At 42.4% G+C, this 24,035-nt stretch overlaps 1 protein-coding gene across 1 annotated transcript in view; it reads left to right on the top strand.

Annotated features, from left to right (window-relative positions):
• The first annotated feature begins 652 nt into the window (after positions 1 to 652).
• LOC147691749 (solute carrier family 22 member 20-like) overlaps positions 653 to 24,035 on the top strand; it is a 262,080-nt gene continuing 238,697 nt past the window's right edge. Inside the window, exon 1 of the mRNA XM_086938033.1 lies at positions 653 to 709. The gene's annotated coding sequence lies outside the window, so the exon portion shown is untranslated. The remainder of the gene's footprint in view (positions 710 to 24,035) is intronic.

Here is a 24,035-nt window from a genome sequence, read left to right as displayed (position 1 = left end):
CAGAATAGTTACACATATGCCACAAAGGTCCTGAATTACAGCTAAGGGAGACAAGCAGGAGCCAGGCTGGAAGTTCAAATCCATTAATCAGCCCCTAATTCATTATTGTCAGTTGGGGCAGGGCAGGTGTTGTAACTAATTTTGCAACAATGAAAGCACTTAGCAAGTGCAAAATATCACTAATCAGGAAGCACTAAGGAAGCAGGTGCCAGCTAAAAAAATATTCTGTGACACATTAATCAGCCCCAAATTAATTCAGGTCACTTGAGGCAGGGAAGGTGTGCTTGCTTTGCCACAATAATGTACACTGACTGGACAACCAGAGGGTGCTGTGATGAAACAGAGGGTGGCATGGGTGGGCCAGAGGGTGGCATGAGTAGTCAGAGAGTGGCAGTGGTGACAGAGAGTGGCAGTGATGAAGAAGAGTGTCCCAAACAGGCTGGACACGTAGAAACAACAAGTTTGCGAAACTTGCGACCCGACAGGTAAGTCCGCGTGTTGCGAAATTGTACAAAACCCTCGCGAACTGGCAGACACCCGCTCGAACACAAAAAAAAAAAAAATCCGCGAGAATTCGCGGATTTTGCGGATTGCGAGTTCGCAAATCCGCAAAATTCGCGAACGCGAGATTCGCAAAATTCGCCCATGCTTAGCCTTGACCTGAGTTCCATGGTAAATACTGCACAGGACCCACGCACACAAAGTGCAGGTCGGTGCAAATTTGAACGTAGGGGCAAAAATGCTGCGATTTGTATTTTTCAGATGGCATTATGTTTTTATAACCTATATGCAGTGTTATATTAGAAATATTAGAATGATTCCTATCCATGAGGTGATGCAGCCTTTGCAGTTGATTAACATATTTCTCCGGTATGGGATTCTAACCGTATTTTATAGTTTCATTCTCAAGTGCAAAGTGAGACGTCTACACATAAAGAAGTCTTAACTGACAGAGATAAATATAAGGGACACAGTGGAAGATAAAACCAGAGCTGAGAGGGGGTCAGTCAGAGCAAGAAAAAGAGAGAAGGGAAAACATTTGATTAAGAAGTATGACAATGTGAGGGGAAACAAATATGAGAAGCCATAGAAAAAATTAGGTGACAGAAGAAGAAGTGCATAAAGGATGAAGAACAAGCGAGGGAGGCAAAGTAGAAAGTGAAACACGGGGGGAGCAAGATAATGAGAAGGAGAAAAAGGAACAGAATGCGAGTAAGCGCAGTAGGGGTAGATAGAAAGTGAGAGACGAAGAGTGAGAGAACTAAGAAGAGAAGAAGAAGCCTGAGAAACGGAGAGAGAAGACCAAAAGAGAAGGTACGTTTTGTGATCTGCTGTTCATGAATTTGAATCTCAACTTGGTCAAGTCATAGTTTCATCTTTTTGAGGTTGGTAAATTAGTACAGTAATACCTTTAAGATTGTAGAAATGCAGAACAGAGCACAATGTAAAAACACTTCACTATAAGAGATACCTTGAGGTGAAGAGGGCTGTCAGAGAGTTATAAAGACCAAAGGAGAATTAAATAAGTATCCAATGATCGAGAGTAACAGCGCAAATATAAGACCACAAATCTCAGAAACCTTAAAGCACTCCCAGATGTGAATATTTAAAGAGAGAGTAAAAAAGTAAACTTTGAAGAGCATAAACTTCTGCATGTGAGAAAGAGAACAGGTTTAGAGCTATGGAAACTGTATTTATTTGCATAGAGGAGAAAATCACTCTGGCGTATGAAAGAATAAAAGGTCAAAAGGTGAAAGAGAGCCTCAAAGAGAATGTATTAAAGGAGTCTGAGAAAACCCAGAAAGTCACATAAAGAATGAAAGAGAACCACACGAGCAAGCAAGCCTCTTCTTGAGAATGAGAGAGAAAGTCATACATGTGCGCAGACAGAATATCGAGTTTAAAATGCCGACATACACAAATGTTGAGTTTTAAATATCTTGATACAGAAATATCGACAGGAAGAATATCATGGTCAAGAATATCAACTTGCAGGTAATAAATATCGTGTTTGGAAATATCGAAGTTGTTAATATAATTTGCAAAAATATAGTTGTTTAAAATATCAATGTTTAAATTAGTGTTATGTATTTTAGTATGTATTTTAAAAGTATGTGATCTATTTTTTGTATAAGAATTTGCTTTGTTTTTTAATATGTATGTTACATTTTTAGTAGTTCTTCATTTTATCTTAATTAAATTTTGAGTTTTTAGGTTCTGTAGTGGGTTGTAGGTTTATAGGGGAATACGGTGGGAAGTAATATAATTTTGATCTAATAATGAATATTTTACATCTATTAGTATTTATTTTATTTAGATTTGTATAGTGTTAACTGTGGGACTTAATGTATTATTAATTATTATTTAACTGGCTGTTAATTATTATTAATTAATTAATTGACAATTATGTTAATTGTGTAATCTATATAAAATTCTTTTTCAAGCATTTGAGTTATTGAGTACATAGGGATCTGGGGCAATTAAAACCTAGTAGTACTCTACTCTAGTATACCACAATGGATACTGTTTTGAAAATAATTATTTTTCTTTGTAGTAATAACGATCCACAGGTGTGGAAGTACCCTCCACGCAGTTTCCTCTACCCATCACTGCATTGAGGTAAGAGGTATAGAAGGACTGGGACAGTTAGACTGTCCTGACGAAGACCGGTGTGACCCATTTAATCAAGGGCACGGAGTAACGGTCGAAACATGTTGACCACCGCAGTATAAGGAGTAGTGTTTGTGGATCTTGACTTCCTGCCTAAACACGTATACATCCTTCAGCTTAATTTTAATCCTGACGGTGGGACCCTGGAATAAAGTACTTGCGGATACCCACAAGCCAGTTTTAACGAGCACTTTCCAACTGCACTTTAAGTCTATCACTTACCCAGTCCGGACGGACAACACTAATCGTTGTGATCACTGTATGTCACTTATATGTTGTCTGTTTTTGTTGGTTTTGAGTAGCGTATTGTAAGCAGACCCGATGATGAAGCATGTCACACACATTGTGTGTGAGTGAGGGCAGTTTTTTCAAATAATTTTGTTTTTCTCTGTTCTGTCTTTGCACCACAGTGTCTGTTGTTCCCCACCCCCTTTGGTGTGTGTATAATGTACTTGGGGGTTTGGGGTGGTGGAACTTACTTTTGGACCCTCTCCCCTTTTTTGTGACGGATGAATAGTAATTTTTACCCATCTGCTATCAAACACTTTTGCTATTGTTGCACTCACTGGAGTGAGAATACTATTTTACACCCCTCCACCATCCAACACTTTCCCTACTGTTGCACTCACTGGAGTGGGAATAGTATTTTTGACCTCTTCGCTACCCAATACTTTCCCTCCTGTTGCACCCACTGGAGTGGGAATAGTAATTTTTACCTATCAGCTATTCAACACTTTCCTTACTGTTGCACCCACTGGAGTGGGAATAGTAATTTTTACCCCTCCACTATCCAACATTTTCCCTACTGCTGCACTCACTGGAGTGGGAATAGTTATCTTTGCCCCTCTGCTATCCAACTTCTCCATACTGTTGCACCCATTGGAGTGGGAATATTAAGTTGCACCTATCCGCTATCCACCACTTTCCCTACTGTTGCACTCACTGGAGAGGGAATAGTAATTTTTACCCCTCCGCTATCCATCATTTTCTTTACTATTGCACTTACTGGAGTGGGAATATTAAGTTTTACCCTTCTGCTATACAACACTTTCCCTACTGTTGCACTCACTGGAGAGGAAAATTTAATTTGAAAGACTATTAAATATTTTAATTTTTTAATTTAAAATAGATTTTTTAAAATTAAATTCTATGTTGAAGGTGTATGTAAATATATATATATATGTATTCACTGAAAAAAAACATAGGTTTCCGCCCTGATATAGTTAGGAATTAGCATTTTCAAAACCTTAGAAATTCACTGAAAAAACTGTAGGTTTTAGGGGTGTTATAGTTAGCTGGACATTTCACTCGTACAAAACCATTGAAATTCCTCCGATATAGGGGCTCATTCGGATGGCGGACGGACCTGCATCCGTCTGCCATCCCCGAGGTGGAGGGACCGTCCGCAGGGGCAGCAGCAGTCCCTCCGGTGCAATTAGGATGTGACCACCACCCTGGCGGTCACATCCTGTATCTTTAACCTTGCGGCGGGTGCTGCTTGAAGCAGCACCAGCCACAAGGTTACAAATGCATGTTTTACATTCACATGCACAAAGCGGCAGGTACCCCCCATGTGAACCCTCACCCCACCTTCACCCTGGGGGCCCGGAAGGGGCCCCCAGAAGCAAAGTTCCACATGCTTTTCCACGGCGGAAAAGCCGCCGCGGAAAAGCATGTTCCAACACACATCCTAATTTATCTGACGGTGTCTTGCAGACACCGCCACCAAATAGCGCCCAACAACCCGCGGATCAGCGGCGGACGGACCTGCCGTCCGCCGCTGTTCCCGCGACCATCCCACCGCCATCCTAATCTGGCGGTGGGTGTTTCCTGTGGCCACGGCGGTGTATCCGCATCTGCGCCGGCCCGGAGGATGCGGATTCACCGCCATCCTAATAAGGCCCATAGTTAGTTGTACTCACTATATCTCACGAGCACGCAATCCACTGCTGATAATGTCAAATATTACATCATTCATGACATGGAAAGTGACATCACTGATGACATCTCAAATGACATCACTGATGACATCATCCAGTGAATGTGGTTTGCTTCGTTATTTAAATATGTATTTTATATATATAGAAATTTGCATTGAATGAGTGGATATATAAATATAAATATAAATATCTGGATGTAGGATTTAGTAGCAGTGTTTTCTTGACCAATTTGAAGGGTCTCACTAAATATATTGGATAGTGACTAAACTGTGTGAACATCTGTATCACTTTGTCAGTTGTTGTGTAAACTGCTTCTCCAGTTGGTTACTTGCTATTTGAAAGTCTATATAAGCTATTGATTAGTTAACTGAGTATTTGTATGGGAGAGTGAATGTGTGTGTGGTTCGGTGGGGGGTGTGTGACTGCCCAAAGATGTGTGAATAGTTGATTCAGTAGGTATATGAAGTTAAAACCACATGTTATAACAGTTGTTTGGGTGAGTGAATATATTTATGGCTGTGGTGATGAGCAAATATCTCTCTCAATGGTACATGTCTAACAAAGTAGAAAAAAAGGCAGTGTATGTGTCAGTTGTTGTTTATAAATAAGTATACATAACACTCGGTGATTGAATGCGTGACAGAATGGATAACTGTATACTTGTAATAGTGATTTTATAACACACTAGGTATAAGTTACTATCTATATGAATAGATAAAGTGGTGTTTGTATAAGTGTATAGCTAAGTAAATGTAAGTATGATCCATTGTAAGTGAATAGGATGACTTCATAAGTGAAAAGGATGTGTGCTGGTGTGTAATGTCGATATAGGTGTATAAGTATATTTGATAGTGTTCTATTGATCATTGACTGCATGTATGAGTGAATCTGTAGGTAAGAGATCAGATGTGTGTATAGATTTAGGAATTACTGAGTGGGTTTTTAGAAACTTGTATTGGTGTGTCAATGGATTCAAATATGGTACTCTGTATTTTACAGTTAGTGATGAAATGTTATACTAGTGTATGATGAGGTGTATCTTATTGTCACGTGGATGATGTCATCAGTGATGTCATTTGAAATGTCATCAGTGATGTCACTGTCCATGTCATGAATGATGTAATATGTGTCATCATCTGCAGTGGATTGCGTGCGCGCGAGATATGGTGAGTGCAACTAACTATGGGCTCGATTAGGATTGCGGTGATTCCACATCCTCCGGGCCGGCGGAAGCCACCACCGGACCGGAGGATGCGGAATCACCGCTGCGGTGAATGGAAAGACCCCCCCGCCACATTAGGATGGCAAGGGGGGGTCATCAGCGGACGGGAAGACCGTCCGCCGCCTATCCGCCGCGGTCCCCTGCCGACCGTAGCGGTAAAGCTCTAATATGGTGGCGGAGTCTATCAGACACCGCCAGCCATATTAGGATGTGCTGCAGGACATGCCTAGGCATACAGTCTTTTCTTTGGGGGGCCGTTGCGGGCCCCCAGGGTGAAGGGGAGTTTGGGGGTGCACATGGGGGTACCTATGGTACCCCCCTGCATTTGGATGCACAAAGCGGCAGGCACCGCGCGGTGCCTGCCACTTTGTGCATGTAAATGCTAAGCATGCATTTTTAACCTTGCGGCGGGTGCTGCTGCAAGCAGCACACGCTGCAAGGTTAAAGATATGGGATGTGACCGCCAGGGTGGCAGTCACATCCTAATGGGCATAGAGGGACCGCCGCTGCCACGGCGGACGGTCCCTCTACCTCGGGGGTGGCGGACAGACGCAGGTCCGTCCGCCATCCTGATGACCCCCTATATCGGAGGAAATTCAATGGTTTTGTACGAGTGAAATGTCCAGCTAACTATAACACCCCTAAACCCTACAGTTTTTTCAGTGAATTTCTAAGGTTTTTAAAATGCTAAATCCTAACTGTATCAGGCCTAAAACCTATGTTTTTTTCAGTGAATTTTAAAGGTTTTTTGAATGATAAATCCTCACTATATCAGGCCTGAAACCTATGTTTTTTTCAGTGAATTTCGAAGGTATTGTAAATGACAATTTTTAAATTTATTAATTGTTATATTATTTTATTTTATACTGATTTACTAAATTTTTTCAACTATTTATTTTTAGATATTTTATTTTTTAAATTACATTACAATTACATTATACATTACATTACAAAATGTACTTTCTCAGAATGAATTACTTTAGTTTAAATACTTTGCAAATAGGGAATAGACTTTTAAGTACAGTAGTTACAGTTGCTGCAATGGGCAACACAATTTCAAACACAATGCAACATTTTTCCTCAATGTGAATTTCTAGTTAAATGCAATTAGTTACTTTATGGATTACTTATCTAACCACAGGACTGGATCCTATATTCATTCCTTGGACATCGCCTGTAAATGGTTGAGTAAAAGTGTTTTAGTTACAGTAGTGATTTTTAAGGAGTATTATTGTATTTTAAAAGTTGACACTTAGAAATGTTTTCACATAGAATCACCAATGTTATCCTATAGCAGGAAATTCCTTTAGCAGGTAAGTACTGGGTTATCTCCTGATAACAGGTGAGTAAATCAGAATTGGTAATTCTGCTGATTTTATAAGAATATTTTAAAGTTCCAAAACTCCACACTTAAAAGAATTTCCAAGTAAAACCACTCAATGTTACCTCATGGAAGGAAATTCACTTAGCAGGTAAGTAGTGTTATCATTACTTTTTCTTACTCAGTGGTGGTTCCTGGATCCAGCACTGGTGCATCTCCTTTAAACAGTTGAAAGAATGCGTTTAAGTCATACAGGCGATTTATAAGGAATATTTGTAGTTTATAAAAATAGACACTTAAAAACTTTTCAGGTGAAAAACAGACAATTGATTCCTATGGAAGGAAATACAAGTTACTGGTGAGTACTGTTAGAATTACTTTTCAGGGTCAGTGCTGGGCTAAAAGATGCAGCACTGCGTTCTCTCCTAATAACAGGTGAGTAAATCGGAATTCCTTGTTCGGATGATTTTAGGTGAATATTTTAAAGTTCCAAAACTCCACACTTTGAAGAATTTCCAAGTGAAACCAGTCAATGTTAGCTTATGGAAGGAAATATTTGTAAGTTTCAAAAATCAACACTTAGAAACTTTTTCAGCAAAAAGCAGGCAATGATATCCTATGGAAGGAAATTCAAGTTACTGGTAAGTATGGTTAAAATTACTTTTCAGGATCAGTACTAGGCTCAAAGATGCAGCACTGATGTCTCTCTTGATACCATGTGAGTAATTTGGAATTCGCAGTTCGGCTGATTTTAGAGGAATATTTGTAAGTTTCAAAAATCAACACCTAGAAACTTTTTCAGCAAAAATCAGGCAATGATATCCTATGGAAGGAAATTCAAGTTACTGGTAAGTATGGTTAAAATTACTTTTCAGGATCAGTACTAGGCTCAAAGATGCAGCACTGATGTCTCTCCTGATAACAGGTGAGTAATTTGGGATTCGCAGTTCGGCTGATTTTAGAGGAATATTTGTAAGTTTCAAAAATCAACACTTAGAAACTTTTTCAGCAAAAAGCAGGCAATGATATCCTATGGAAGGAAATTCAAGTTACTGGTAAGTATGGTTAAAATTACTTTTCAGAATCAGTGGGGAAATAATTCCCCTTCAATCCTGAGCGTCTCTAGGGACCAACAAGCCCACTAGGTACATCCAGTAAGCGCCACAGAGCTGCGTAGCAGAGAGATGTAAAAAGAGGCACCGCCTAGACCACCTCTCTGCAACGCAGCGCAGTGGTGCTTACTGGAAGCACCTGGTGGGCTATTTGGCCCCCGGAGCCCTCATGATTGAAAGGGAATTTTTTTCCCAACTTAAAACGCGGCACGTTGCGTGTTTGCACAGTGGTGAAGGAAGGGGGCGTTGCCTGAGGTGACATGTCGGCAAACACGCCCTGTGGCGCATTTTAAGTTAGAGAATTAATTCCTCCTCAATCCTGTAGGTCCCTGGGGGCCAACTAGCCCACCAGGTACCTCCAGTCTGCCTCAGGAGTCTGCGTTGCAGGGAAGTGTTGAGAGGCCACGCCCCTTTTTTACAACACTCTGCAACACAGCTCTGTGGCGCTTTCTGGAGGTATCTGGTGGGCTAGTTGGTCCCCAGGGACCCTCAGGATTGACAGGAATTAATTCCCCAACTTAAACCACGCCACAGGGTGTGTTTGCACAGGAGTGAACTCAGGCCCCACCCTCTCTCTTCACCACTGTGTAAACGTGCCCCATGGCGCGTTTTAAGTTGGAGGATTAACTCCCCTTGAATACTGACGGTCCCTGGGGTGCAACTAGCCCACAAGCTACCTCCAGTAAGCGCCACAGAGCCGAGTTGCAGAGACTTGTAAAAAGGGATGTGGCCCTAGAACACCTCTCTGCAATGCACCCCCCTGGCGCATACTGGAGGTTCCTGGTGGGCTAGTTGGCCCCCAAGGACCCCAGTATTCAAGGGGAATTCTTTCCCCCTCTTCAAAAGCGCCAGGGGGCGCGTTTGCAGAGTGGTGCAATGAGGGGGCGTGGCCTCCGGCGCGATGCCGGTCCTATTTTTAAGAAGGGGGGCTGTGTAGCCCCCTTACTTTTTGGGCCCTGGGGACCCCATCCCCCAGGGCCTGCCCTCTAATTAATTTTTTTAAATAAAAAATTAAGGAAGGGGACCTCGTGGCCCCCCTCCAGAGGCCATTATCGGCCCCGTGGACCCCATCCCCCGGGGCATGGCCTTTTTAAAAAAAAATATATTTTTATAGGAGGGGGGCTGCCTTGCCCCCTCCATAGGCCATTTATGGCCCCGGGGACCCATCCCCCAGGGCCGGCCCTCTCCGTTGGGGACCGTGGGGGGTCTCCAATCCCCCTACGGTCCCTGTCGGCTCCCTGCCTCCTGCGGGAGCTGGCATTGCTTTACTACATGGGGAGCAACTAACATGCTGCTCCCCATGTAGAAAAGCAATAGTCTTTGGTTTTTGGAAGAGAGAGCAGGTTACATGCTCTCTCTTCCAAAAACCAAAGCAATTTGCTATGGTAGGGCGGGAGCTGCGAGGCTCCCGCCCTACCATAGCAAACTGCAGTGTCCTGGGGGTGGTCTCCCCGGGACACTGCAGGAGCCGGCCCTGGGGGGTCGTGGTCCCAAGGGCCCTCGAGGGCTCCAGGAGGGGGGCCGCGTGGTCCCCCTCCCACCTTTTTTAAAGCCCCGGGGTGAGGGGTCCGTTATGGACCCCCCAATTTACATATTTAGAGCCCCGGGGAGGTGGCGGTCCTCAGGGCATGTGGGGGGGGGGGGGGTTCAAGACCCCCAAACAGGATTTAAATTAAAAAAAAAGCTCTGGGGGGTGGCGGTCCCCGGGGCTGCGGGTGGGCAATGTGCGGGCCCGCAATTTCAATCTAGTAGAGCCCGGGAGGGGGTGGCGGTCCCTGGGGGGCCTTGGAGGCCCCCCCATCATTATACTTTTAAGCCCCGGGGGCGGCGGTCCCAGGGGCTTGTCCCCCCTGGGGTTAATTAGCACTACAGCGGGCTTAGGGTTTTTTTGTCACGGGATACGCGTATTCTACGCGCATCCCACGATTTAAAAAAAATATATATTTTTTTTTTGCCTTGGGGGTCCTTGTGGGACCCCTTGAGCAGGTCTAGGGGGTCAGGGTGTTTCTACCCTGCCCCCTTTGCGTCTTTTGCGCACTTGTTTTTCAGTTTTTTTGTGCCTCGGTTCTGCCAAGACACAAAATGGCTGCCAACACTTCAAGATTTTGGAGTGTTGACAGACAGTTGACAGACAATTAGCATGCAGCTTGTGCTCGTAAGGGTACGCGCAGCATCCTCGGAGGATACGCGTCCCCTACGCGCCCATAGATATATCTATGATTTTACTTTTGATTTTCTCAGGAACTACTGCAATTGAGTTACACCATTTAACAAAAAGCGTGATCTGTGAACCAAACTCTACCTTTTTGCCAAATTTGGTGTAATTCTGTTCAGCAGTTCGGGCTCTAGCCGCGGCTAAAGGTCCCTATGGAAAATTGCATGGGGAAAACACGTTTTGGGACCCCCCTTTTTTCTCGGCCTCTGCTTCATGAATCACCCCTTTCAGGATAGGAGCGGAGCGGAGCACCCCATCTTCTTGGAGAATTTTGCAAAGATTTGTCGACCGGCGCCAAAGTTATTCCAAATAGAATGTTGCGAATTTCCTATGGAAACTAGGTCCTAACTATATCTACCTACTGGCGACCGCCAGTAGGCAATATTTATTTGTAAATGTTGATATATTTATAAAATTATAAAATAAATTAAAATTAATAGTTTATTAATTGTTTTAAATGAAATAGATATATGTATTACATCTTATATATTTTCACTCACTTTGTCCCGTCACAGAGGGAGCACTTTCAGTCGGTGCCCGCGTTGAGACCAGAACAGTGTCTCATAAGTATTTCAATACCAAGACGGCGCGGCACGTAATTAAGGGCAAAGTACTAACATATACATAGCCAATTCAGATGGAGGAAGGTGTACAGTGGGGGCCAAGGGCACTCAGCCCTAGAAACATACATAGACACTAAGTCACAAATTACTACCACACAGCCAATGTAAACGCTATCGTGTCATTGGCAGATTGTTCATTGTGATGCCGTGAACGCTTGGAGCGCGCCTTATCTAATATCAGATTAGCGTAGCGTGCGTAATAATATAATTGTCAACCCCACGGACAAACACCATCGCCATTCTGACATTAAAATGCGCGATCCGCATTGTACAATAAAGTTAGTTGAAATATTGACTACATGGCCCAGAATGCACCACAAGAAACATTGAGGTGTAAGTGTATAAATAGCGAAATAGAAAAGGGACACTTGTAGAACACTGCTGTGAACAAGGACTATGGTTCGAAACGCGTAGGAGTTTTGCTCGCGATTTGAAATAAATCAACTTTAAAAAAACACTAAGAAGTATGCAGCGCCGTCTTTGTATTGAAATATATCTTATATATGTATGTTTAAATATTTTTTCAATTATATTTATTTCATTATATTTTTTTAAAATGTATATTAAATCTAAATAATTTTGAAACAAGATGGCTGCTTAGGCTCCCGGCTCCGCCGACCTCCGTATCCTGCCAGATGATCCTGCTGTTAATCCTGTTTTTACACCCGACCTCCGTATGGATGAACTGATGCGCACTCCGATGGTGCAATCCCGAAAACTTAATTGGCTTGTTTGACGGAGTTGTGTCGAGTTTTGACCCAGGCGGGTTACAGTTGAACAACATCGGCCGTGAGAACCAAGCAGGGTCCAGTCTACCACAGTGGAGGTCCCTTTTTTAGTCCGATTTTGACGGTGGTCATTCTGAGTGATTAACATTGAGGGAGGAGTGACGTGGCACAATAGTGGCTGTGGATGGGGGCCCCTGTCCCGCGGACCCGGTTTCCACCTCGCCGGGGCTCGATGGGTCGGGGTCTTCGCTCGCGGCAGCCAAGTGCAGCTTGCTGCTGCAGGAACAGACCAGTCACCCTCCGAGGCCGTCCGTTCCCCCCATGTCTGTTCTCCCGGAGAAACCGGGCTCTCTGGGGGAAGTGAAAATAATTGGCACGGTGAGGGGGGAAATGGACCGGACGGAACGTGAGCCGTTGCTAAGAACATTATTGGCAGCCATCAGGGCATTTCATTTTCACATGGATGCCCGGATTCACAAAATGATTACCGGCATATCTGAGAAGGAGTGTGTGAAACCAGACCCTACTCCACTGCAAGAACGGCTGCCAGCTGCGATTTACAAGGCGACCATCTTGACTTTGGACGAGGACCCCGTGCGACAAGAAGCGCCGAAGCCCTCGGGCGGTATTATGGGGAATCCTGAACCAGGTGTTTGTTACATTTTACTACATCTACCATCACTGCTGACTTTGGGAGAATCGATTGGCGTTCCCTTCCTGAAGATTTCTGTTGGTGATTGTTTTTGGACTTCTGTTTCATCCTTTCCCTCTTTGATGACCACGCGGTCGTGGAGAAAACAACATTGGAACTGTCCGTCCGTGAGGGAGTGTTTCTGTGCTGATGGAGTCCTTGAGGAATCACTGACTTTGATTTTTGTTGGAATGAATTTTTTTGGACTCTTTCTGCGTTTTGATTATCCTGTAGAAGTGGTTATCCTACCGGGAGGGGTTCGCATGATGGTTCGGAAGGGCCAAGGCTGAGTTCGATTGACCGGGGTTGGTACTATGGCCTTAATGGATGTGAGAATCGCGACTGTTGATCTAGTGGACGGCTGGGCGGTGTATTATAGCTCCCCCTAATTTACTGTTTTCGTGATTTCTGTAACATTGTATTTTCATTATAGGGGGTGCTATTCTCTGGTGGGGGGAAGGGGACCGGGAGCCCATACGGAAATGCCCTCCCCTATGTCTTTCCCTTTTCTATTTTTAGAATCTAGTTAGTTTGGGCGACAAGCACACTGCTAGTTGGGGTTAGGCGATGGCCATATGCAGGGGTGCAGGGTGGGGGGATGGGTTTATTATTTTCTTTTTGGTTCTCATTCATATGGTTTTCATTTCTTCAATCTTCTCTTGGTCTCTCCGTTATTAGCAATATTGGCGAAATATCCTGATCTTGTTTACCTTCCAGTGTCTGGTTGCCAGGCTTTGTCTATTAATCTGATTTTATGGGTGGGTGGGTTTTGAGGGCCTGCGCTTAAATTGTATGTCGATTGTAATGCTACTAATCCTGCTTCGTGCTTATTAGCGCAGGCGTCTCAGCGATTCTTCTGTTACTGCAACTATATCCTGTCTTTCTACCTGCCCGCCCAATTATTAGGTTGCAATGTATGGCACCAGATATGTCTATTTCGTTTTTCTTGTTTTAAAATATTAAACATTTTTTTTTAAATAAAAAATCTAAATGATTTGTTTGAAGTTAATTTCATTATTTAATATATTTACATCGATATTTTTGTTTCAATATTTTAGTACTTAGAATTTTAAATATAGGATGTCGATATTTTTGCCATCGATATTTGTGTATGGGGATATTTGGGGAATCGATATTTAGTGAACCAGGCTTAAAAGCCACGAGAGAGAGCATATGAATTTTGAGTTTTGTAAGGATCACTGATAAACAATACGTTTTCTTTCCGTTGAACATGATCAACCTAAGTTGTGCAGAGAAAATTAAAGAAGCAAGAGATGGTAGATTGCGTTGCATGGACCGATGTCAGGGGATAGATAAAGAGAGGGAGGGGGACGGAGGAGCAAAGAGTGAATGGTAATGTTAGACAGCCAATGAGAAAGTGAAAGAAATTCCTTCAAATAGATCGAGAGATGGGGCGAAGAAAAGCTGCAGTGGGATGTATGATGCAGGGCCTCAGAGATCAATATTATTATTCGGCTTGATGAAATGAGGCCTTGACTTTTTCCTAAAACATTTTAATTTGTTAATTATCCATGTAAATAGTGCTTCTTTTTGATGTACAGCACTTTTAACTTTACTTCTGTTGATGGAATATTATTTTAACAATGTAACAATGTAAATATTTTGCAGAGCCCATACTCTTTTATGGTTCAGATCTTTTTTATTAATTTATCCGGGAACAAACAGCTGTGAATCTGGTAGGCTCTCCACCTATGTAAGGTCTGTACAGGATTGATGAAGAGCATAGTGATAGTTGAGAAAGCACTGGAAGCGCTAATCGAGGGCCACAGCGAGAAAGTATGTAGGAAAGTAGTCACAAGGTACTTGAAGGATATGGTCAGCTGGAAACAAAACTGTTAAGGTAGAGAGGGTGGGGTGTAAAAGAGAAAGAGAGAAAAGAGGGGCAGGGAACGGAAATGGTGAGAAAATGGATGAAGGAAATACAAAGGAGATAGTATAAAAGAAGAGCAAAGAAAGGGAGAGAAATGCTGCACAGGAGAAACGAAAAGCATAATAGAAAGATATTGATGGGATTGTAGAGAACAAGTAGGAGATGAAAGTGACAAAGAATAGAAAGAAAAAAGCTGAGAAAAGAATGGTGAAAAAATCGGATGGTCAGAAATAATGGAAAGGAAGAGAAACGAAGTAAGAGGGCGGGAGGAGGTGTGAAAGAGAAGGAGCAGTAAATGCACTTTTGGAAAAAGTGAACAATAAGTGGGCCTGATGTTGCATATCCTGACAGGAGTCGGCATCAGAGAAACCACCCAAAAATAGGACAAACCTCCTCGGCGTACTGATGGCAGGGACCCTTATAGTGGATAGACCACCACCTATGATAGACTGCCAGCAGACTAAGCCCAACTATTAACTCCACCGTCCAGGGTTACTTAAAACAGTGGCATAACAGTAGCTCCTGTAGTATGGCGGATCCTTGGCCTGAGAGCTCCTGACTGGCTCAGAGCGTGAGGGGGGCCCCTCTATGTACTTTACAGGGGGCCCCCTCAAGATTCATTACGCCACTGCTGCTCGCAGTCATCATCATCATCATCATGTTTACTCATGGATCTACCTCAGAAAGCCCACCTTAAAACACACTTTAATACAAATACATCACAATTTATAACTAAAAAACAACAGAGAATTAATATTAACAATGTAGTCTATACATTCAGAGTATATCAGTTGATTGTACTAAATTGAATAACTTTAAAAATCAAGGCCTACACTTTTAGCCTTAATCCACAAACAAGCTAAACATGTACTCAAACAACACACAATAAAAAGTGCGGTGTCGGTTCGTAATATTCTTAAAGCAGACATAAAGTTTCTGAAACCCAAGGAGCGACATAATGAAAGTATCCATATCTTTCGAGCTAGTAGATGGGTGGAGCAAAAAAATAAAACATGATCCGTATTTTCTGTGGCCCCCCTCGTTGCATATTGTAGTGTAGTCCTATATTTCCAATAGGCTCTGCACATTGGAATAACATATCCTACAGATTTTACGTAGGACTTATGTCTACTAGGTCTCTATAGAATACATTAGACTTAATTGTGAGTGCCAGCTAGCTCAAAGGTCACTAGAAACTTTCTTGAATAAACAAGAAGTGATTAATTTCTGACAACCGCATAAACATGACAACTTTGTTTCCCCAAGAATAAAACTGACCTTCAGAGTCGTGGAAACAATAGATAGATATTTTACTCAGTCAATCGTGCATGCTTCATTTCAACAGAGGTGTAGAGAAATAGAGAGACGTGCGTTGTCAATAAAAGGGTTTATTGAACAGTATTCTTTCTCATGCAAGTAAAGTGAACTGCTACAATCGTAATACTGATTGCGAAGTATAATGCGTACAGTAAGAAGAGTATTATAAAAAAATACTGTAAAAGCATTGTATGGTTTCTAGACCATAGATATATACATACATAAATAACAAAGGCTAAAATGTACTCAACTGGTGCTTCTAAAATACGCCTACCCTAATCTAAATCGATAGTCGAGCTGCTCCGAACCACTGTGTGTTTGCTAGGGTAAGTGTAGGCAAATTAATACCTTGAAGGTGTCTAGTTTGACATAAAGTCAGACATAATAACATCACCAAAGAACCCCAAGGGAATGGTAGTTCTTTGAAAACGCCATGATTTCTAGGACAAATCAATATTCAAGTAAGGGGATGTCCCTGACTGCTGAAGCTGAGTTTTCCAAGAAATCGTTGTAGTGGAAGAAGCCATGTCTGTATTTGGACTGGTTTGGTTATGTCTAAATATGGGTATGATTTCTATGCCTATATAAGGGCAATGTGAATTATAGCTATATAAGTGCATACATCGGTAAATTTACGCTTCATTCTAAAATGCTTCACAACAATACAACACAAGCTTTGCTAGGCGTAGTTGATTTGTGTCACTAGTCTGTAAAACTCTTAGTCCTAAAATACCAAAACAAAACTCAATAAAAAGGGTTTTAGCCTGGAGCAGTGAGATCTCATTTAAATATGGCTCATATACTGGCAATGATTTTGCTTCCATAAATTGAGCTGATGGACTGCCTTTATTTAGGCTGATCGTTCTGCTAAGTCCCACAATGAAATTCCAAAACGGTTCTTTAATTTAGTTTTGCAGACCATTGTTATAGAGGATGGGTCTTACCACAAGGTTTCTAGACCAAGGCTTGTGAACCCATCTTTCATATGGCATAACCAGGGTAAAGTATAAAATAGATCCAACCTGAAAATCTCATGTTATGTTATATTTAGGGCTCCCGGTTTTATGGTATTTATTTCTTTGACATTTCCGTCTGTATTTATCCATATTTATTTTTCGTCAACTTTATCTGTATTTATCCATATTTATTATGCGTTTTGTGAAAAAAATAAAGCTGAAACTGGTATATTTCCACATTTATTTAAACAATAAATGTGTAATCATGCTTGAATGCCTGCCAGGTTTCAGTGATATGAACATCCTAAGAAGATAAATCAATGCACTTATATGAAAATATGTCCATTTCAGCATCAGCTTTGTGCATATCTACTGCTGTTTAAGCCTCTTTACTGAAAGGCTTTTCTTTTTTAACCCCCTGGCCTATCATTTCACACAGTTATTGGCCTGGCAGTCATGGCAAAGTGTATTTAGAATCACTCAAAAAGCACCCGATTTCCGTTTGTATCCACATTAAAAAATATATACAGACAAGAAAATCAATGGTTTTCTGTCTGTATTTATCTGTAAAAATCAGTAAAAACAGAAAACAGGGAGCCCGAGTTATATTCAAGTCAGGATAAACTTTATTTCGGTCAATATGACCTAAAAAGTACATCAAATGCATACACGACAAAAGAAAAAACAAATCAATCAATATAAACTGAGAATATAAAACAGCCATATGGTACATTTACATATTTGTGTGCAAGTATAAATTTAAATAAGCGTCACATATCGTATCATAGAATAAAAAAGGGAACGGGAACTAGGCTGAAAATACGAGTTAATCCATGGAAAGTGCATAATGGGAGTAATAAATAAATAAATATATACATCGTATAAAAAGATTTATAAAAAGGTGGCCACATCATTATCTTACAAGTGTTGCAAAAAAAACACATTTGATTTGTTCCTTAGTGGACACTACTTCAACACATGATATTTTTGCAAAATTTGTGGAAGTGAATTTGTTAATTCATAGTTCCTCAAACAGATAAACACTCCTTTTTGTCAGAGCACATAACACAATTAAAATTTAAAACCATCATTAAGAGACCACGGAGAAGGACTACCCAACTTGCAGAGCGATAAAATAGTTAAAATTTTTGTGAAGGAGCATCTATCACCTGATGTGAAGATTTTAGGTAATACCTACGGGAGCACCACATGGAAAAAAAAACTATGAGACTGAATAAACAATAGGGATACTTGTGTCATACTTAAGGATCCTAAATGCCGCTGAACAGTGTCTCGTTCCATGGTTCCTGCAGATCTGCACCAGCCAACGTTTTCTTGCATTATAGTGGCTGGGGCAGCTGAAGAACACATGGAGTACTGTTTCAACAGGGCAGTCACAAGCCGGGCAATTTAAGGCTTGCAAACTCTTCCATTTGTGGGTTAAACAGCGGAGGGGCAACACCCCAAGCCTAAACTGGAGATAGAGTTTTCTGGCGGCAGCTGGTCTAATATCATCAAGGGCCGGCACAAATAGAGACCTATCTTTTATCTCTAGGAATGTTGTAGTCAGCTTGCCTGTTCTGGGACAGTTCTGGAGCTGTGCCAGATTAAATTCTTCAAAGAGGGTTTTTAGTTCTTTTCTTGAAATTGAAGAACAGGCAAGCTCAGGGTCCTCCCAGAGATCCCGTAGCCCCATACCGATGAAAGTATGTTTAATATGGGCCATCCACAATAGGTTAGCAGCCCCACACAGTTTCATCACCTCCAAAAGTTCTTCTCTATAAGAAGAAAGTTCTGGGGTTACCCACAAACGGCGCCAATACATCAGGGGTTTAAGGTTGAGCAAGTCTGAAATTGCCATCAGCCCCAGGTCTAATCGGAGTGGGGTTAGCGAGGTACTCTGTTGGAGATTCAACAAGTGTCTTAAAAAGTTGTTTCTACCTGGGTAAATTCTCAGGACGGGAATGGCCCCAAAGTTCAGCCCCATATATAACCCCTCCTGCACCTTATACATTTTGATCGCTGGGCTGATTGGCTTCATGGTGGACTTACAGAAGACCTTCAAAATCCCCCCTGACGATTGAGACAGTTTGAGGGATGATTTTTTAATATGTTCTACCCAGTCCATTTTGTCTGTAATGGTGATTCCCCAGATAAAAAAAAGAGAAAACTCTTTTAATGGTTTACCATACAGAAGGGGGTTAGGACGTGTACTCTTGGACATATTAAACGCCATAAATTTGGTTATTTGCACATTGCTTTCTAAACCTCTTTCTTTGCAGAAAACTTCAAATTTATTAAGAATCCTCTGGAGCCCCATGGGCGATTAAGAGACTAGTAACGTATTGTCGGCAAACATCATTGCAGAGATCAATCGAGAGGCTAGCTTAGGAGCATCTAAGTCTTTGACAGCTAGAAGTGAATCTATTAGGCCATTAATATATAAACTAAAAAGAGTGGAAGCAAGAACGCAGCCCTGTCGGACACCGCGCTTAATCGGGATGGGCGCGGTAAGATCACCGTCCTTACCAAACCTGATTTACGCGAAAATATCCTCATTAAGCCGTTTGATAAGCTGAATTAAGTATTCTGGAACCCCCAGGTCATATAAAACAGACCACAGTTTTTCCCTTGGGACCAGGTCAAACGCGGACCTCAGGTCCACAAATTCTAGGAACAGGCTGCCTCCCTCCAGACACACGGTTTTCCAGTACAACAACTGTAGTCTAAGTACCTGGTCCAGGGTTGAAATTTTTTCCCTAAAACCGGCCTGCAAAGGGGACAGAATCATCTGTTCGTCCATGCAGTTCTGTAGCCTGAGCAGCAAAATGTGCGCAAAGATTTTTGGGGAAATGTCAATCAGGCTAATGGACCTATAATTTGTTGGCAGGAGAGGAGAGCCTTTTTTAAAGATTGGGATTATTTCCGCCTCAAGCCAGCTGGACGGGATCACCATACCCTAAAATATAGCATTGAATAGTACACAGAAGTATGGGGCCCAGGCGTCTGGTTTGCTGTGGAATAAATCTCCGGGAATCTTGTCCAGGCCTGGCGCTTTGCCTGGAGCTATTTTCTTAAGTGCACCCTTGATTTCAAGTAGACTTATTCTAGTGCTGAGGATACTATCTTGGGAGTAGTCGATAAACTCTGAGTGTGGGGAGGGGGCATCCCCCAGATGACATCCCCCTGATGGCACGCCAGGTAGCGCAACTTCCTTGGAGTAGAGAGTTTGAAAATGTTCCCGCCACACCTCTTCATCCAAGTTTGGGTCTAGCGAAGTTTTCGGACCTTGGCTATCAGAGTTGACGACACCCCAGAAAGTCCTCATATCCCTGTCCCCGAGAGCAGATCTCAATGCATTCCACCTATCCAATTCCGCCTGCTTTTCTGCTTCGTAGATTGGCACCTTTTAAGTCTTCCTAGCTGTTTTAATTTCTGGTCGATCCTTGGTCTTGATTGATGCAACTAAAGCTCTTTTGTCCATGCGGCACTGATCATTGAACCATACGTGGGCAGTCTTCCTACGCGAGCGGCTTCTTGTATTTATTGGAAGAAAGAAGGATAATGCAATTTCTCCTAATTTGATGTGATTTTTTGCCACCATCTCCATGATGGGACCATGCCCAATTGCGGCTGATTAATTTGAAGCCGCCTCCAAAACAGGGATTAGAGCTTCATACAAAGAACTCAGTTTATCTTCTAAATGGCAAAAGTTAGACCATCTCACACTTCTTCTGCAATTGGTAAGGGTCAATTTTGTGTTACCATAATCAACCGAGGAGTGGACTTTCTCATAATTAAAAGATTTAATTTCTAAAACTAGTGCATAATGGTCGCTTTCCCTCCGTGGGACTATTTTAAAATCTATAAGCCTATTCCAGGATTTTAGATCGATTATAATATAATCTTGTAAAGAGCCATGCTCTTTTCTGTGGAATGTGTAACTGCTAGATGTATCAGACGCTGTTCTGCCATTGCATGCTCTTAACGAGTGCATCAGAACCAATGAGTTCACCTGGATTGCCAGGGGGGACCATATTTTTACCGTAGGGCATCTCGTCTCCGGAATTGCCCAAAATGTATCCTCTTCATAGAGGCTCTCCGGGAGAATTCCCTCCAGAGGCTCAAAGTGGCAGTTAAAGTCTCCTCCTAATATAACCATATGGCTAGGAGCAATGGGACCTGAAAATGCAGTTAATGCTTCCAAAGTAACTGACTCTTTCCCTAAAGGAGAGGGTCTGGAATAGACATTAATAAGGGCTACAGGAATCATGGATAGAAACTGGAGTGTGACACACAGTATATCTTAAGAACCTGTATCTAACTGCTTAGCCGTACATCCTAGATGGACTCCTACCCATGTACTTAGACCTCCTGATGGTCTTCCTTTACCCCCTGACAATGCAGGTATATTAAAAGTAGCAAAACCTGACTTTAAGACCTCCCCGCTTGCCCATGTTTCCTGGAACATACATATCTCAAAATTACTGGTAAATAAGTCCCACTCTGGGTCATCTATCTTATTTAACAGACCTGCTATGTTCCATACTAACACCCTTGATATATGGCAAGAGGGTGGGGTCTGTTTCTGCAGGAGCAGGGTTGGAGGATCAGGATAGAGAATTTTGAGTGGTCCACTAGGGTCCCTAGCAGTAACGGTCCGAGGCAGATTATCGCATGGGTAAAGGCAGTCGGGGGTGCCACTCATGCTCCCTCCGGTTGGAACTTCACCCATTGGGAGACTTAACACCTTAACAACACTCTGTGTCTGACTCTCTAATAGTGAGCTATTGATCGATGTCTTGGCTACAGGGTAGATTTGGTTTAGTCAATCCACTCCATCAAGACAGCTAAACCTGTTTCCTGTAGGAATATTAAAACTATGTTGTTCTTGCCAGTTGTAGATTAGGCGGGGGCACCTGCTGTTAGGCTGATCCGGTCTCAATTGCGGTATTTCATACCGTGGAACATGGGGGGGGGAGTGGGGGGTCTCAATGCAGATCTCAATGCATTCCACCTCTCCAATTCCCACTGCTTTTCTGCTTCGTAGATTGGCACCTTTTAAGTCTTCCTAGCTGTTTTAATTTCTGGTCGATCCTTGGTCTTGATTGATGCAACTAAAGCTCTTTTGTCCATGCGGCACTGATCATTGAACCATACGTGGGCAGTCTTCCTACGCGAGCGGCTTCTTGTATTTATTGGAAGAAAGAAGGATAATGCAATTTCTCCTAATTTGATGTGATTTTTTGCCACCATCTCCATGATGGGACCATGCCCAATTGCGGCTGATTAATTTGAAGCCGCCTCCAAAACAGGGATTAGAGCTTCATACAAAGAACTCAGTTTATCTTCTAAATGGCAAAAGTTAGACCATCTCACACTTCTTCTGCAATTGGTAAGGGTCAATTTTGTGTTACCATAATCAACCGAGGAGTGGACTTTCTCATAATTAAAAGATTTAATTTCTAAAACTAGTGCATAATGGTCGCTTTCCCTCCGTGGGACTATTTTAAAATCTATAAGCCTATTCCAGGATTTTAGATCGATTATAATATAATCTTGTAAAGAGCCATGCTCTTTTCTGTGGAATGTGTAACTGCTAGATGTATCAGACGCTGTTCTGCCATTGCATGCTCTTAACGAGTGCATCAGAACCAATGAGTTCACCTGGATTGCCTGGGGGGACCATATTTTTACCGTAGGGCATCTCGTCTCCGGAATTGCCCAAAATGTATCCTCTTCATAGAGGCTCTCCGGGAGAATTCCCTCCAGAGGCTCAAAGTGGCAGTTAAAGTCTCCTCCTAATATAACCATATGGCTAGGAGCAATGGGACCTGAAAATGCAGTTAATGCTTCCAAAGTAACTGACTCTTTCCCTAAAGGAGAGGGTCTGGAATAGACATTAATAAGGGCTACAGGAATCATGGATAGAAACTGGAGTGTGACACACAGTATATCTTAAGAACCTGTATCTAACTGCTTAGCCGTACATCCTAGATGGACTCCTACCCATGTACTTAGACCTCCTGATGGTCTTCCTTTACCCCCTGACAATGCAGGTATATTAAAAGTAGCAAAACCTGACTTTAAGACCTCCCCGCTTGCCCATGTTTCCTGGAACATACATATCTCAAAATTACTGGTAAATAAGTCCCACTCTGGGTCATCTATCTTATTTAACAGACCTGCTATGTTCCATACTAACACCCTTGATATATGGCAAGAGGGTGGGGTCTGTTTCTGCAGGAGCAGGGTTGGAGGATCAGGATAGAGAATTTTGAGTGGTCCACTAGGGTCCCTAGCAGTAACGGTCCGAGGCAGATTATCGCATGGGTAAAGGCAGTCGGGGGAGCCACTCATGCTCCCTCCGGTTGGAACTTCACCCATTGGGAGACTTAACACCTTAACAACACTCTGTGTCTGACTCTCTAATAGTGAGCTATTGATCGATGTCTTGGCTACAGGGTAGATTTGGTTTAGTCAATCCACTCCATCAAGACAGCTAAACCTGTTTCCTGTAGGAATATTAAAACTATGTTGTTCTTGCCAGTTGTAGATTAGGCGGGGGCACCTGCTGTTAGGCTGATCCTGTCTCAATTGCGGTATTTCATACCGTGGAACATGGGGGGGGGAGTGGGGGGTCTCAATGCAGATCTCAATGCATTCCACCTCTCCAATTCCCACTGCTTTTCTGCTTCGTAGATTGGCACCTTTTAAGTCTTCCTAGCTGTTTTAATTTCTGGTCGATCCTTGGTCTTGATTGATGCAACTAAAGCTCTTTTGTCCATGCGGCACTGATCATTGAACCATACGTGGGCAGTCTTCCTACGGGAGCGGCTTCTTGTATTTATTGGAAGAAAGAAGGATAATGCAATTTCTCCTAATTTGATGTGATTTTTTGCCACCATCTCCATGATGGGACCATGCCCAATTGCGGCTGATTAATTTGAAGCCGCCTCCAAAACAGGGATTAGAGCTTCATACAAAGAACTCAGTTTATCTTCTAAATGGCAAAAGTTAGACCATCTCACACTTCTTCTGCAATTGGTAAGGGTCAATTTTGTGTTACCATAATCAACCGAGGAGTGGACTTTCTCATAATTAAAAGATTTAATTTCTAAAACTAGTGCATAATGGTCGCTTTCCCTCCGTGGGACTATTTTAAAATCTATAAGCCTATTCCAGGATTTTAGATCGATTATAATATAATCTTGTAAAGAGCCATGCTCTTTTCTGTGGAATGTGTAACTGCTAGATGTATCAGACGCTGTTCTGCCATTGCATGCTCTTAACGAGTGCATCAGAACCAATGAGTTCACCTGGATTGCCAGGGGGGACCATATTTTTAC

Source organism: Lissotriton vulgaris, chromosome 9, assembly GCF_964263255.1.
Source record: "Lissotriton vulgaris chromosome 9, aLisVul1.2, whole genome shotgun sequence".
NCBI lineage: Eukaryota > Metazoa > Chordata > Amphibia > Caudata > Salamandridae > Lissotriton > Lissotriton vulgaris.
This window is presented reverse-complemented; position numbering and strand designations above follow the sequence as displayed.